This window comes from Garra rufa, unplaced genomic scaffold (assembly GCF_049309525.1).
Source record: "Garra rufa unplaced genomic scaffold, GarRuf1.0 hap1_unplaced_007, whole genome shotgun sequence".
Lineage (NCBI taxonomy): Eukaryota > Metazoa > Chordata > Actinopteri > Cypriniformes > Cyprinidae > Garra > Garra rufa.
The window spans coordinates 103,013-117,516 of NW_027394282.1; the positions used below are offsets into that span (position 1 = coordinate 103,013).

Below are 14,504 nucleotides of genomic sequence, written 5' to 3' on the forward strand. Positions count from 1 at the left end.
AAACTGCGCTTCCCAAAAACAGATTGGGTCAAAACTGACAGAAGAAATCTCTAATGCCTCGTTTCCACTGAGTGGTACGGTACAGTACGGTACGGGTCGGGTCGGAAAACCATGAATTGGCTAGCGTTTCCACTGCCGACAGTACCCTTACTTGATAGGCGTGGTGTATGCCGGAAAGTAGTGATAACGTCACTTGATAGACGGAAAGTAGCTTGACGTCATTCTCGCGCAAAGAAGAAAGCTAAGACCGCAAACATCAATGGAGGACATTCGCGAGTTATGTTTCGCGGTGGCATTGTTTTGCAAGGTGTTGTGTGTGTTTTAAAAATGGCGCCTCTTGTGTTGCGTTGTCGTTCTGTAGCACGCGCAAGTGACGATTCTCTGTCAACCAATCAACACTCTGCAGTGAGTCTAGCTCCACCCTTTAGTACCGTTCCACTGTGCTAGGTACCACAACGGAAGGGTACCCAAAAAGTGGTACGGTACAGTTCGGCATTTTGGTACCATTCACAACTTTTGATAGTGGAAACGCAAATAAATGCGTACCGTTCCGTTCCGTACCGTACCGTACCGCTCAGTGGAAACGAGGCATAAGCCTGCTTTAAGCCCTACCCACGGGACGGGTTGACAGTCTCGCACAACGCGAGAGCCTCAGTTTCGCCTGTGTAATTTGGGGGCCAATGAAAACTGCATCCAACTAAAATTACAAACAAAATTTTAGGACTCTAATGATGTTTCAAATGTAACTTTTCTCATCTCTGTTGTTAGGTTGTAACCATCTCTGAGACTCAAAGTGTCAGAACTCGCCTAAGCTGGTTTTGCAAAATGGAGGTCAAGACTATACTTTCAGGGATCATTTCTATAGTTTCTAACTAGGAAATGTGTTTCAAAAGTGTAGTGTCTCCCAAACTACGATGATGAGCGTTGATACTCTTTTCTGAGCGTGAATCGGGTGTGGAGTAATGGTTTATTTCATATGCTCCACACCATTGATGAACGTTCTGTGTGGCATTTAAGCAGCATAGACGAAGAGAGTATGGTCAGAGTGGTCTCTGAAAAATGTAAATATCAGATTAAAAATCTTATGAGTCGTTATGATTGAGATTTTTTTTTTACATTTTTGTTGGTGGGTGTCACCATCCTTGATATTCAGAATGTCAGGATAAGATGTCAGCTGGTTCTAGCAACTTAAAGTTGCCATAAAATGCATTGAGAGAATATTTTAATTTGTTCTTTGATATCTGCATAGAAGGTATATGGCATAGGAAAGGGCAAACAATCTCCAGAAACGGTTTTACAGTACCATTTACAACCCTAGGATTTGTCCCTAGAATGAAATGCTCTGTTATTGCCTTTTTTGGAAGCTTCATGAATATTAATGAGCTCTGCTCCGATTGGCTGTTTCACAGAGCTGCTCATCTCTATAGCTGGCACATTGATAAAAATATTTATTTAATTAGGAGCTCTAGCGGCTTTTAATATGTGGTTTGTTGAATCTGCCGTTTTGTATCGCAGACATTTTAGTCTCATTACTGTGATCCATGTGCTCTGTGTAAAGTTATAATGCAGAGGGAGCGCTTCTTACCACACAAGTTCAGCTGCTTCTCGGTGATACTCTGGATCTGTAAATCATTCGCCATCATCAGCGCAGTTATTTCTCCATCATTCACCATCATCAGCACAGTCATCTCTCTGTTTATGTGGTAAGTGATATCTTTTGTACTGCAATGTAACAGGCTAGCGCTAGCATTAAGCTAACCGTGTCCCTTCAGTGGCTTGCCTTGTTTTACTGATGTACTGACGTTACCGATGATTGGGCGATGCAAATGTTGGAGGCGTAACTATTAACGATCCCGGGACTGTTGCGTAACAGTCGGTGTTATGTTGGAACTGACATATAAATCTAGTGTTTGCAAAAGACCACCGAAATATAGAAGATTTATCCTTATCCTTATATAGATTTATCCTTGATTTCCATAAGAAAGGTGCCCCAAATTGGTGGAAAATCACATCTCAACCATACGCTGACCAAAGCATTGAACCGCCTTCACGCGGCAAGACAGAACATGTTGTTGGCCCGCACTGCTGGGTCAAACTGCGCTTCCCAATAACAGATTGGGTCAAAACTGACAGAAGAAAACTCTAAGCCTGCTCTAAGCACTACCCACGGGACGGCTCGACAGTCTTGCACAACGCGAGAGCCTCCGTTTCGCCTGTGTCATTTGGGAGCCGATGAAAACTGCGTCCGACCCGGTGAAGGAGCCCACGACCAGCCCGGCTAGCTCAGTCGGTAGAGCATGAGACTCTTAATCTCAGGGTCGTGGGTTCGAGCCCCACGTTGGGCGGCTCTGTTGGCGCTCTTTCTTCCCAACAGGGTGGCGGGCTCCAGCGTGCCCATTCTCCGCACAGGCTAAGTGGATTTTGCGAGCTCCGGAAACATCTTTCAAAACAGCCTGTTAGTACGTGCGATTCTAATCCCTAACCCTAACCCTTGCTTTTACAACCGTGATCCCGCGGCAGCAGATGCGCAATGTCTGTCTCTGTGGCGCAATCGGTTAGCGCGTTCGGCTGTTAACCGAAAGGTTGGTGGTTCGAGCCCACCCAGGGACGTGTGAAATGCCGGTGTTTTGCACGCGCGTCAGGTGTCCACTAGCGCCTATGCCATTCTTAGGGTTGCGAGGCACAGCTTTCTCAGGGCGTTTATCCTGTGCACCTTCAATAAGCTGGCTTCTTTTAAAAGAAGTCAGCGGCGGGTGTTTGGTGAACATTTTCACCAGCTCGAGTTTGCTGTGGCATGTGGATTCATTCTTTACTGATGATCTGTCTCTGGGGCTCATCTAGTTGACATGGTATCCGCTGACATTCGGCTGAAGGTGCTGATCCACCATCTGCTCTTGGTACGGACTGGATCCGGGGGACTGCAGTGACCATCTAATCGGAATACAGAATGGATATGGCGGCTACGGTGACCTCAGAATAAGAACAAACAGACTAATTTTAATGTAGATGCAAAAGTTCCATGTTGCCACAGTGTCAGATTGGAGAGGATCTGGTTTTCACAGTCTTGCGTCGATGGCCGTCTAGGTGAAGAGGTCTTCACTGATGATCTGTCTCTGGGGCTCATCCAGCTTGCTATCACCTTGTCGGATCACATCCACGTAGCTGCAAGAAAAGGTCACGACCGTCACCGGTATTCTATCGCAGAGGCAATGTTGTAGCTTGTGTGGTTTATCTGAGGTGTGATCATTGCTGGTTGTAAACTTTCCCCGATATCCCATCTGGATGATTTGAAATACAGTCAGCTTCTCAGTTTTTGCCGGTCTCTCTGGACGCTTCTTGAAAAAAAAGTTTTGCTTCGTTTTGTTAGAGTGGCTGGTTGTTGGTCCTCGTCAAAGAGGTGTCTACAGATCATAGCGTGCCGGAGCCAGAAGATTTGTTGTTTTGTCAATATGCTCTCAAGACTTCGCTGCAGGTATCATTAACCCTCTGGGGTCTGAGGGTGTTTTGGGGCCCTGAAGAAGTTTTGACATGCCTTGACATTTGTGCTTTTTTCAGTATGTTAAAAACATATTAATATCCTAAATCTAAATACATTTTATTTAGCACAAATTGGACTACAAAAATATGTAAGCAACATGAATGTACATTTTTAAGTTTTTGAGAAAACAACGTTTATGCGTGCATATTGAAAAACTAAATTTTTGAAGTCACTGAAATAAGGCCATCTAACACATACAGAATATTTGTTCTCGGGACCTTCGAGAATTGGATGTGGTAGGCTTGGTTTTTTTCTACCAAATGATGTGAAAATCATCTAGTTCACTTGATTTCACAAAACAGTATATAGATTTAAATTTTTGAAGACACTTTTTGTTTAGAATGGCTGTATGCGAGAAGGCGTGAATGATCATGAATAATGCTGTGATTTACACCTGAGAAGACAAAGACCTGCATAATGAGCCGCATAATGAGCCATTCAGTCGGATGTTGACTGAGAGGAAACAACGGAAAGAATAAAGGCAAAATGAAAGGACAAAATAAATATATATTTAGTTTGAAGCATATTTTGAATATATTTAACTATCACACAAAATAACTTGAGATTCACTTGTGAGTGCAGTTAAACTTTTTATTAGGAACAAAAGTGATAAACAACACAGAAGTCAAGATGTCGAGGGTGCACTATCCAAATCACTCGTAGGAAACTTGAACACAGGAGAACGGGGAACAGCAGAAACTGCAAAGAAAACAAGTAGATGTGAGCAACACAATGATCTGACAAAGACAGAGCTAACATGGAGAAAACACATATACTACCAGCCAAACTTTATTATTAAAAGTTTTTTTTTTTTTTTTTTTAAGTGAGCAGTTTTTTACATAGTAAACCTATTTCACAAAATTAGATAATTATTTTTCTTTAAAAAAGTACATTTGACTGGTAGTGTATAGCATAGGCATATAACAGTTAGGTGCAAATAATACCAGTGCAAGATAAATACAGGTGTACGGTTTGTAATGAAGTAATACAGGAGAAACCATACATCTTCTACCTTTCATACATATTACTAAAAAAGAGAATATTAGTTTTTTATTTGAATTGGTTTATGTAAAAGTAAACATTTCAAGCTTTCTACACGTATATGTATTATGTTTGTGAGGCACGTAATCACTGAGATTTAGGTTGTTTCATTTATGTGTCTGTGAAAAGATATAACAGAGACAGTGAAGGCAGAGTTCGTGCCCTGTCTGTTTTCTTATTTTCATAAAATCACAGTGTATACAAATAAAAATATACCCTCTACAGTTTCGAATGATGTATTGGTTGTATTTGTACGATCAAAACTGACGGAGAATTTTACATTCTTTTCGGCGTTATTACAAAAGCGTTCCTCAGAACGCGCCGGCGCGTTTTTCGACCAAAGTTGAAACATCCTGTCATCATGAGACATTTAGATGCAGTGAAATGAAACATACTTTATAATGTTTCACTTGCTGTAGTCAGGAAATACAGTTGGCAAAAAGTCTTAACTGGTAAAATGTGTGCACATTCTGTCACAGTAACAACTAACAAGTATAAAAGAAAAAAAACTTACTTGTGTAAATATCTCCTCTGCTCGTTCACGCCATGTCTCATTTAATGTTCATCTTCTGAAGTAAGTTTTATTCCTGACAGCCCGTCTTCTTCCAGAAAGGACTAACTTGAAAGAATAGAAACTGCTTTCTCCTTTGTTTACTGTGATGTGGGCGTCTACTTTTGGCGCGGCGCCCTCACGTGGACGATTTGAATTTGAAAAGATAGAATCGCTCTTGGGCGTGATCTAATTAAAACTAATGAAGCAGACAAGAGAGACTGGACATTGTGTTGGTTTCATACGGATTACTTTATCACAGAATATTTTATTTCGATAAACATTACTTCATTTGAAAGTATAGATATCAAGCTTTCTCTACATATATTGCTTATGTCTCTGTATTGTGTATTGGCTGAGTTATAGTCTATTTTAATGACGCGTTTCTGAATGAAGATCACGGAGATCAACGCGACAGACAGCACACCCTTTTAGTTTTCTTTATTTTGTAAAATCACAATATTTTTTTGGTTTTGTGAGTATATACAAATAAAAGTAGACCCTTTACAGATTCGATTGATGTACTGCTTTTATCTGTACAATCAGAAATGGCCGAGTAATTGAAGTTCCTTTTGGGAAACTGCCACAAAACGCGTATACGCGTGTTTGGACCCCAGGGGGTTAAACTACAGCACAATCACAGCTCACCGCTACCCATCGTAAACAGGTTGGGCCTGTCTGTTCTGGTGGGCTCTCAGTGGTGCTAAATCATCAAATGAAGAGGACGGGATTCAAACCCACACAAACCAAGGTGAGCCTAGCACAACGGATTAGCCTTGCATCGCCTTAACCACTCGACCACCCCGTCACTTTCCGTGGTCCTTTTATTTAACACTCCCGATTCAGACCATCGGCTCATTAGTAGAGCACTCAGTGAACTGAACTGAGTGTGTCAGATAAGAAAGACACAAAAAGCGCAGAGTGGGGTCCCCAGGACCGAGGATTACTGCTAAAGGAGCCGAACGACGAGGATGGGATTCGAACCCACGCGTGCAGAGCACAATGGATTAGCAGTCCATCGCCTTAACCACTCGGCCACCTCGTCATTTTAAGTGAAATTTTTTATTTAGCACTCCTGATTCAGATCATCAGTTCATTAGTAGAGAACTCAAAGAACTGAACTGAGTGTGTTAGATAAGGAGGACACACAAAAAGTTTAGCATGGGGTCCCTAGGACCAGGATTAAGGTCCAGTGCTAAAGGAACCGAACGACAAGAATGGATTCCAACCATTGCACAGAGCAAAATGGATTAGCAGTCCATCGCCTTAACCACTCGGCCACCCCGTCCCCTTGCTGACCGAGATAGGCCATGCTGCGGACCTTTTCAGCTGCTGCTGCCGTGCTTTCAGCTGGCTGTTTTGAGCACAGAGGGAATAGTGAATGAGCCGTCTTTTACACACCTCTAATCTGTTCCGTAGAAACACGGTTCAGCAACCCGTGGCAGGAGACTGTTTGTGCGGCAGTTTAAAGCTTGCTACCACCTTGTCGGTTCACATCCACGTAGGTGCAGAAAAAGGTCACGACCGTCGCCTGCATTCTTTCGCAGAGGCAATATTGTAGCCTATGAGGTTTGTCCGAGGCGCGATCATTGCTGGTTGAAAACTTTACCCAATACCCCGCCAGGATGACTTGAAATACAGTTATCTTTGGCAATTTTTGCTAGTCTCTCTGGAGGCTTAGAGTTTTGTTGAGAAATATAGCCTTGTTTCGTTTAGGGTTTTTTTTCCTCGCCAAAGAAACGGTCTGCTGATGATAGTGCGCCAGAGCCAGAAGGTTTGTTGTTTTGTCAATATGTTCTCAAGACAAGTATCGTTAAACTGCAACGCAATTACAGCTCACCGTTACCCATCGTAAACATGTTGGGCCTGTCTGGTCCGGTGGCCTCTCAGTGGCGCTAAAGCTTCGAATGCGTGTCGAGCACAATGTATTTGTTGTCTTGAAAATTCCCTTTTAGCTCTATTTCTTTTTCTCCAAACATCTATTAAGTTATATTTTTTAATCAGTTCAAATAATTCATTTCTTCCTCCATCCCTCCTAAACACCATACAATCACTAACATCTACTCTTTCTAATACAGTATTAAAATCACCCAACAAAAAAACATTTTGCCATCCTTCAATTAATACATTCAAATTCCTATAAAAAATTATCTTTTGTCCCTCTTCGTTTGGTGCATGTATGTTACATATTATTATTTCTTTATCCATCTTTATTAATTTTACTGCCATTATTCTCCCCTTCTTGTCAGAATATATTTCATTTATTTCTTTACTCACACCCCTTCTAATTAGTATTGCAACTCCCCTTTTTTTACTCTGATCATTGTTAAAGTAAATTTCTCCGTCCCAGATCTTTTTCATACCTTCCACAACCTCTTGATTCCAGAAAGTTTCTTGTAAACATAACACATCACAGTCCTTAATCAAACACACCAATCTCTGAAATTTCTCAGGTTTCGATAGTCCTCTTGCATTCAGAGATGCAATCCATAAAGAACTCATTAAAAGAAAGAGTTGAGTGTACAAACAACTACTCATCAATCTAATTCAGTTTCTCCTGACGCTACAAATGTGGAACCACTCATTTCAGCTCTTCTCTTTTCCATCATTTCATTACGCTCTTCTCTTCTTATTTTCTGTTTCTTAAGTACCTTTTCAATGTCTATAACACTTTTTACTCTTGTTTTTAAAACTTTGTTCAGTCTTTCCTTTATCTTGACTTCTGTTTCAATGCTCTTCTCCCCATTTCCTGTTTCTCTTACCTCATACTGCACTTTTGTTTCATTGTCCTCAGTTCTCTCTTTTCCATGTGTCTTTTGGTAGTCCACCTTGTTGTTCTCTTCAGGCTCCTTGTCCATCTCCATTTCACATGCTTTAGTCCCACTCCTTACTGCATTCTCCTCTAGGTTATACTCCTCCTCTTCTACATGAGTTTGTTTGTCATCTCCTCCTTCAGTCTGTTCTAATATTTGATTTGATGTTTCAGTTTGAGTGCCTCCCATCTCTTCCTGTATCTCCATATCCATTTCTTTATTTTCCTCATCGTCCGTCTCACATCTGCACCTTATCATTGCCCTGTTGCAGCCTTGGCACCGTGGAGCTGTACAGTCCCGCGCATAATGCCCCTGCTCCAGGCAATTCCTGCAGAGAAATTGAGGGCAGTCCTTTAGCTCATGCTCAGTACTTGTGCAGATCCTGCATGTTTTCCGTTGATTATCGTGGATTACTCTGAAATACTGAACTCCTTCCTCAGTCATAAATTTTGTTGTGTATGGTAAAGAACTTTACTCTCAAAAAGCGTGTTCCATCTGCCACTATTGTTCCTGGGTGATATCTCCTTCTCACAGGAAGAATGGGAGTTACACCCCAACTGTTCAATTTTTGAATGATTTCCTCATCCTCTATGTAACTGGGCAAATTTAAAAAGGAGACCATTCTTTCCGTTGCACACAATTTTCTGATTTCACATATCTGACCATTTATCACAATTCCATCCAACATCACTTCACAGTCCATCTCATTTTCCATTGTCATTTCAAAGTCATTGTTTGTTTTCCTTCGAAGCCCAATAAGTTTGCCAATTCCCACTATATCTTCTACTGCTTTAATTATCATTATAATTGTTGTGCTTTCGGTGTCCATCACATTTAATGTAACTGTAGCTTCTTTCTTGTATTCTCTTTGATATTGTGTTTTTTTCTTTAATCTGTTTATCATTTGTTGACGTTGATTGTTAAAAGACTGATTTTGCTCACCTCCTTTTGTAAGTTCAGCAACTTTGTTTGTTTGCAGATCTCTCTTTCCTTCTAGTTCCATTGTTTTTGCTTGCTGTTTTCTCCTTGAAACAACCATAGCCCAAGTTTCATCAGTATTTTCTCCAGTATTTTCTTCTTGTATATTCCCTTCAACTGTTTTTGGATTCATTTCTTCATCACCGACCTCCTTCTCTTTCCGTGATAGCATTCCTTTTCTTTTTTCCAGTAAATCCGCCATTTAATAAACTTCTTCCCCCAAACAGTATTAACTGTTTGGGGTTGAAGTGAAAAAACAAAAAAAAATAAACAAACAAAAAAACTCTTCAAAGCACAAAATAAAGTCGTAATATAAAACAAACAACAAGCAACGTGGAAGAGCCTATCTCTTCCTACTGCAGCCACTCACTTCCTGTCGCTCTCTAGCGCTCTCAGCGCGGTATGGCCGTAAGCGAGGGTTGCTCCAAAAAGTGGGCTATTTAAAGATCAGCCTCCGTAAAAGCCAGCATATTATATAAATATTGAAGAAAAGGCAAAAGCTTACAGCACCTGGTATTCCCTGGCGGTCTCCCATCCAAGTGTAACAATCGGCCTTATCAGCCGAGTTACAAGACTAAAATGGGGTCAGATTTAACTGTGAGAGATGACTGGTGGTTAAAAGAATGACACATAAAAGAAGATTGGTTTAAATAGATTTGGTGTATTTACAAGGTTCACATAAAAGACTTTAAAACAACACGATAAAACTAGTTAAACTCTGTTAAAAGAATACAGTTCATTTGTCCATACCCTAAAACAGTCCAAGAATCCCAGTGTGTTGATAAGTCCAATGTGAGTGTCCACCAGTGCCTGTACAATCCACAGAAAGTGTAATCCAAAGTTTGCAGGTGGTGAATGGAAAGGTGAGCTCTAAAATTAGCAACTCCTCAATCCTACAGTTTGGTGACTGTCCTTTGTTTGTCATGCTGCTCTCTTATACAGTTGTACTTCCTGCTTCCTGTCATGTGTCTAGTCACATGACAGGCCAACCATCCATTTATTAAAGACACACACACTTAAAATGTTAAGAGTAATAAAATGGCCTAAAAACATGTAAAACACTCAAACCTCTATAATACATTTAAATGATTGTAATAAATAGAGCGGCAAAACACGTCTTTCTAAAAGCCAGCATATTATATAAATAGTGAAGAAAAGGCAAAAGCTTACAGCACCTGGTATTCCCAGGCGGTCTCCCATCCAAGTACTAACCAGGCCCGATGCTGCTTAGCTTCCGAGATCAGACGAGATCGGGCGCTCTCAGCGCGGTATGGCCGTAAGCGAGGGCAGCTCCAAAAAGTGGGCTATTTAAAGATCAGCCTCCGTAAAAGCCAGCATATTATATAAATAGTGAAGAAAAGGCAAAAGCTTACAGCACCTGGTATTCCCAGGCGGTCTCCCATCCAAGTACTAACCAGGCCCGACGCTGCTTAGCTTCCGAGATCAGACGAGATCGGGCGCTCTTTTTTTTTTTTTTTTTCTTATTGAAAAATTAAAACAATACAGGTTACTGTACAATCATTGGTTTTGCTTCAAGAATTACAGAAACTCTCTGCATTTGATTAAAATACACAAATACATTCAATAAAAGTAATACATTCTATCAGGGTTCTAAAAAAGACATCTCCAGTCCCATGTCCTCCAAGACCTTTAAAACCCCTTGTGTAAAAGTTTTAGAAAAAACATTCGGCTTTTCTTCAGTTTTGAAATAATAAAACAAACATTGTACATATTTCTCAAGTTTTCTTTTAAAAACATACCACACATCCATTACATAATTCTCTTTCTTTGCCATTAACCTTCTTTCCCATATTGCACTCTTCATTAACATCACCAGTAAATTTATACATTTCTTGTTTTTACATTGCTTTTCAAATCCCAACATAAAAACTCTCAACCAATCAAAATTTTCATTCCCCTCTCCACTTAAATTTAAAATCATATTCTCACATTTCTTCCTAAAATCTTCTAATTTACTGCAATAGAAAAACAAGTGTAAGAAATTTTCATCCCCGTCTTTACACACTTTGCATACAACACTTTCTTCCATTCCGATCTTGTTTAAAATAACATCAGTAAAAACCACTTTGTGTCGTATAAAATACTCCAAGTTTTCCAATTTAGCTTGTACTAATTTGCCATTTATATTTCCCCAAATACCTTTTTCCTCTACATTGTCAAATTTTTTACACCAATATTCATTGGCAACAGGTTTCTTAAAAACAACATCTCTAAAAAAACAATAAAAATTCTTGACAGTGCATTCTTTCAAACCATACAAATTTTCTCCCACTCTCAAATATATATCTTTCTCTTGTTTCTCTTCTTCCATATTCTCTATTCTTTAGGTATAGCAGTCTTGAGCATTTCATACTTGGTTCTAATATCATGCCTATTAAAATCTTCCTTTGCTTCTTGCATTGCATCTACTATAAATTGTTCTGGTAAAAAACCTTCTTTGAATTCATACAACACATCCCTCACCTTAGTAATTCCCACCTCCCACCATTTCTTAAAAAATATTTCTCTTCCCTGGTTTAAAATGCGGTTGTTTTGGAACAAAGGCTGATTTAAAATGCTTTCTCTTCCTTGAAGGTTATAATGTACATTGGTTAAAATTTTGCCCCATGCTCTCAACAATTCTTTATAGAATTCCGGCATCCCTTCCATCATCCAATTTTTGGTCCTCATCCATAAAATGCTATCTCCCAGATTAAAATTGCTACACTTATTTAAAAAATATCCCATTGTTCTTTTCCATGCCACATTGTTCCCCACGTCTAAGTATTTTTTATCATTTTTACTCTTAAACTGTTTTTTCTTTGTTCTACATCCATTACTCCTAAACCTCCTTTATCCACTTGTCCTATTAGAGTGTTAAAAGCAATTCTTGATGGCTTCCCCTCCCATAAAAAACCTAAAAAGCATTTTTCAGCCTTCCTTCCATCCACATCGGCATTGAAGATGTATATAAAACATACCACAACTTTGAAACCATTAAAACATTCAAAACTAAAACCTTCCCTTTTATAGTTAAACCCATCCTTCTCCAAAAAATAAGTCTCCTTTCAATCTCTCCTAAAATATTCTCCCACATAGTTTCTTCTGCCTTCCTCTCATCCTTCCCCATTAGAACCCCCAGAATTTTTGTTTCCTTTGTTTCCTTAAAATTAAAATGCTCTGCTAGCTCTCCCACATTTCCTAATCTCATATACATTGTTTTGTCCTCATTTACTTTCGCTCCTGATGCTAAACAAAATGTTTGTACAATTTTCATTACCCTTTTTACATCCCCCACTTCTTTGACCATCAGTGTTGTGTCATCTGCATATTGAAAAATTTTATTTTCTTCACCCTCTATTTCTATTCCCTTTATTCTATCATCCTGCATTACTGCAAGGCCCAAAGGCTCAGCCACTAGAGAATATAGAAGTGCCGACAATGGGCATCCTTGCCTTATCGAACGTGTAATTCTAAAGCATGGTGTTAAAAATCCATTACATTTTACTTTTGTTATCGCCCCTTTATATAAAATCTTTATCCATTTGATAAAATTATCTCCTAAACCAAACCTTTTTAAAACATCAAATAAAAAACCATGTTCTACCCTATCGAAAGCCTTTTCAAAGTCTAAACTAATTAAAAACCCACATTTTCCTTTTTCTTTAATGTATCTTAAACTATCTTTTATACTGAATGTTGTATCAGCTATGTCTCTGCCCTTTACTCCATATGCCTGATTTGTTTTAATTAAACCTGGCATTACTTCTTTCAACCTATTTGCTAAAACCTTTGCTAAAATCTTAAGATCCGTATTTAACATTGTAATAGGCCTATAATTCTTTAATTCTGTTTTTTCCCCTCTTTTTTTTATATATTATCTTCATTAATCCCATTCCCATTCTCTGATTTAGTTCCCCTTTTTTAAAAATCTCACCATATATCTCTTTTAAAGTATCAGATAAAAAATCTTTAAAAACCATATAAAACTCATTCCCCAGACCATCGATACCTGGACTTTTGTTCCTATTTAATTCACTAATTGCCCTTTTTATTTCTTCCACTTTTATTTCTTCATCACACTCTTTTTTTTCTGTTCCATTTACAGTAGTTTTTTTTATTAGTTCCAATAATTCTAATTTCTCTTCTTCTTTGACCCCCTCTGCACTAAACAACTCTTCATAATACACTTTTATTTCTTTTAATATTTCTTCACTTGTAGTTACAATATCCCCATTTCTTCCCTTTATTCCTTTAATCATTCCTGCCCTCCCTCTAGTTTTCTCTAAGTCAAAGAAGAACTTTGTGCATTTCTCTCCTTCTACTGTATATTTTGCTCTACTTCTTATCTTTGCACCTTCGTATTTTTCCTCTTCTATTTCTTTTAACGCTCCTTCTAATTCTTTAATTTTTTGTATGTCATTCCCATTTCCCTCTAACTCTTCCTTCAATTTTTTCCTTATCCCTCTTTCCTTATTTCTTTTACTTTTTTGTTTCAATGTACAATATTTTATTGTGAACTTTTTGATTGAATACTTGACATTTTCCCACCAAATTCTTTTGTCTTCTGCATACATTATATTTTCTTTTTCTTTTTCTATTATCTCTTTTACTTCTAAGACATAGTTTTCCTCCCTTAAAATCTCTGTATTTAAAACCTACACCCCCGGCCCTCTTTCAATTTGGTTCCAATCCATTCCCATAGAAATCATTTTATGGTCACTTAAGCTTGTTTCTTCAAATTTAATTTGACCAATAAAACCTTCCATGTTTCTAGTACATAAAATCAAATCTATTCTCGTTTTACACATAAAGTCCCCTACCAATTGTCTTCTACTATATTCTTTTGTATTCTCATTTCTTTCCCTCCATACATCCACTATATCATGTTTCTCCATCAAACCTTTCAGCTCTCTCCTTCCTTTATCTGATTTAAAGACCATACCCTCCGCCATATCCAACTTGCTAAAAACTGTATTAAAGTCCCCCATCATAATTACTTCTTTATACTTATTTAAAAATTCTCCTAGCACATTAAAAAATTCCCCCTTTTCATTTTCTTCTGTTGGTGCATGGATGTTTACTAATAAAATGATTTTCCCTTCATACTCCATTTCCACCATCATACATTTTCCTTCTTCATCTTTGAAAATAGTTTTACATTTTATTCCACTATTCCCTTTTATTAAAAAAGCAATCCCTCTGCCTTGTTTTTTCACTCCATTGTTGTACAGAATATCCCCATCCCATCTTTTTCTTATATCAGCCATAACACTTTCTTTCCAATTAGTCTCTTGAAGTAAAATCATATCATTCTCTTTGCACATTTCTTTCACTTTTTCAAATTTCTTTGTATCTAAAAGTCCTCTCGCATTAAAAGTAACAATTCTTAAAAACATAAAAAAGGTAAGAGAATTTTTAAAACCAATCATTTTAGTCCGTTTCTTCCAGATCCCTTAATATTTCATACTTGTTTGCACTTTCAATCACATCTTCTTTTAATACCTTTTTCCTAGCAGTCTCTATATTAGGTTTTACCTTAATTGCTCTTCTTCTTTTAGTTGATGTTCTTTGTTTCTCCTTT

At 38.5% G+C, this 14,504-nt stretch overlaps 7 non-coding genes across 7 annotated transcripts; 5 read left to right on the forward strand and 2 right to left on the reverse strand.

The window, feature by feature from the left end:
* Positions 1-834: 834 nt before the first annotated feature.
* On the forward strand, positions 835-1,050 carry LOC141313940 (small nucleolar RNA U3). Its single transcript, XR_012350006.1, has one exon. It is a non-coding gene; the product is annotated as a small nucleolar RNA U3 (small nucleolar RNA).
* Positions 1,051-2,272: 1,222 nt separating this feature from the next.
* trnak-cuu (transfer RNA lysine (anticodon CUU)) lies at positions 2,273-2,345 on the forward strand. The gene has a single exon. It is a non-coding gene; the product is annotated as a tRNA-Lys (tRNA).
* Positions 2,346-2,536: 191 nt separating this feature from the next.
* trnan-guu (transfer RNA asparagine (anticodon GUU)) lies at positions 2,537-2,610 on the forward strand. The gene has a single exon. It is a non-coding gene; the product is annotated as a tRNA-Asn (tRNA).
* A 582-nt stretch (positions 2,611-3,192) lies between these two features.
* Positions 3,193-3,331, forward strand: LOC141313985 (U4 spliceosomal RNA). The gene has a single exon (XR_012350051.1). It is a non-coding gene; the product is annotated as a U4 spliceosomal RNA (small nuclear RNA).
* Positions 3,332-6,092: 2,761 nt separating this feature from the next.
* trnas-gcu (transfer RNA serine (anticodon GCU)) lies at positions 6,093-6,174 on the reverse strand. The gene has a single exon. It is a non-coding gene; the product is annotated as a tRNA-Ser (tRNA).
* A 490-nt stretch (positions 6,175-6,664) lies between these two features.
* LOC141313973 (U4 spliceosomal RNA) lies at positions 6,665-6,805 on the forward strand. Its single transcript, XR_012350039.1, has one exon. It is a non-coding gene; the product is annotated as a U4 spliceosomal RNA (small nuclear RNA).
* A 3,278-nt stretch (positions 6,806-10,083) lies between these two features.
* LOC141313644 (5S ribosomal RNA) lies at positions 10,084-10,202 on the reverse strand. Its single transcript, XR_012349715.1, has one exon. It is a non-coding gene; the product is annotated as a 5S ribosomal RNA (ribosomal RNA).
* Positions 10,203-14,504: the final 4,302 nt, after the last annotated feature.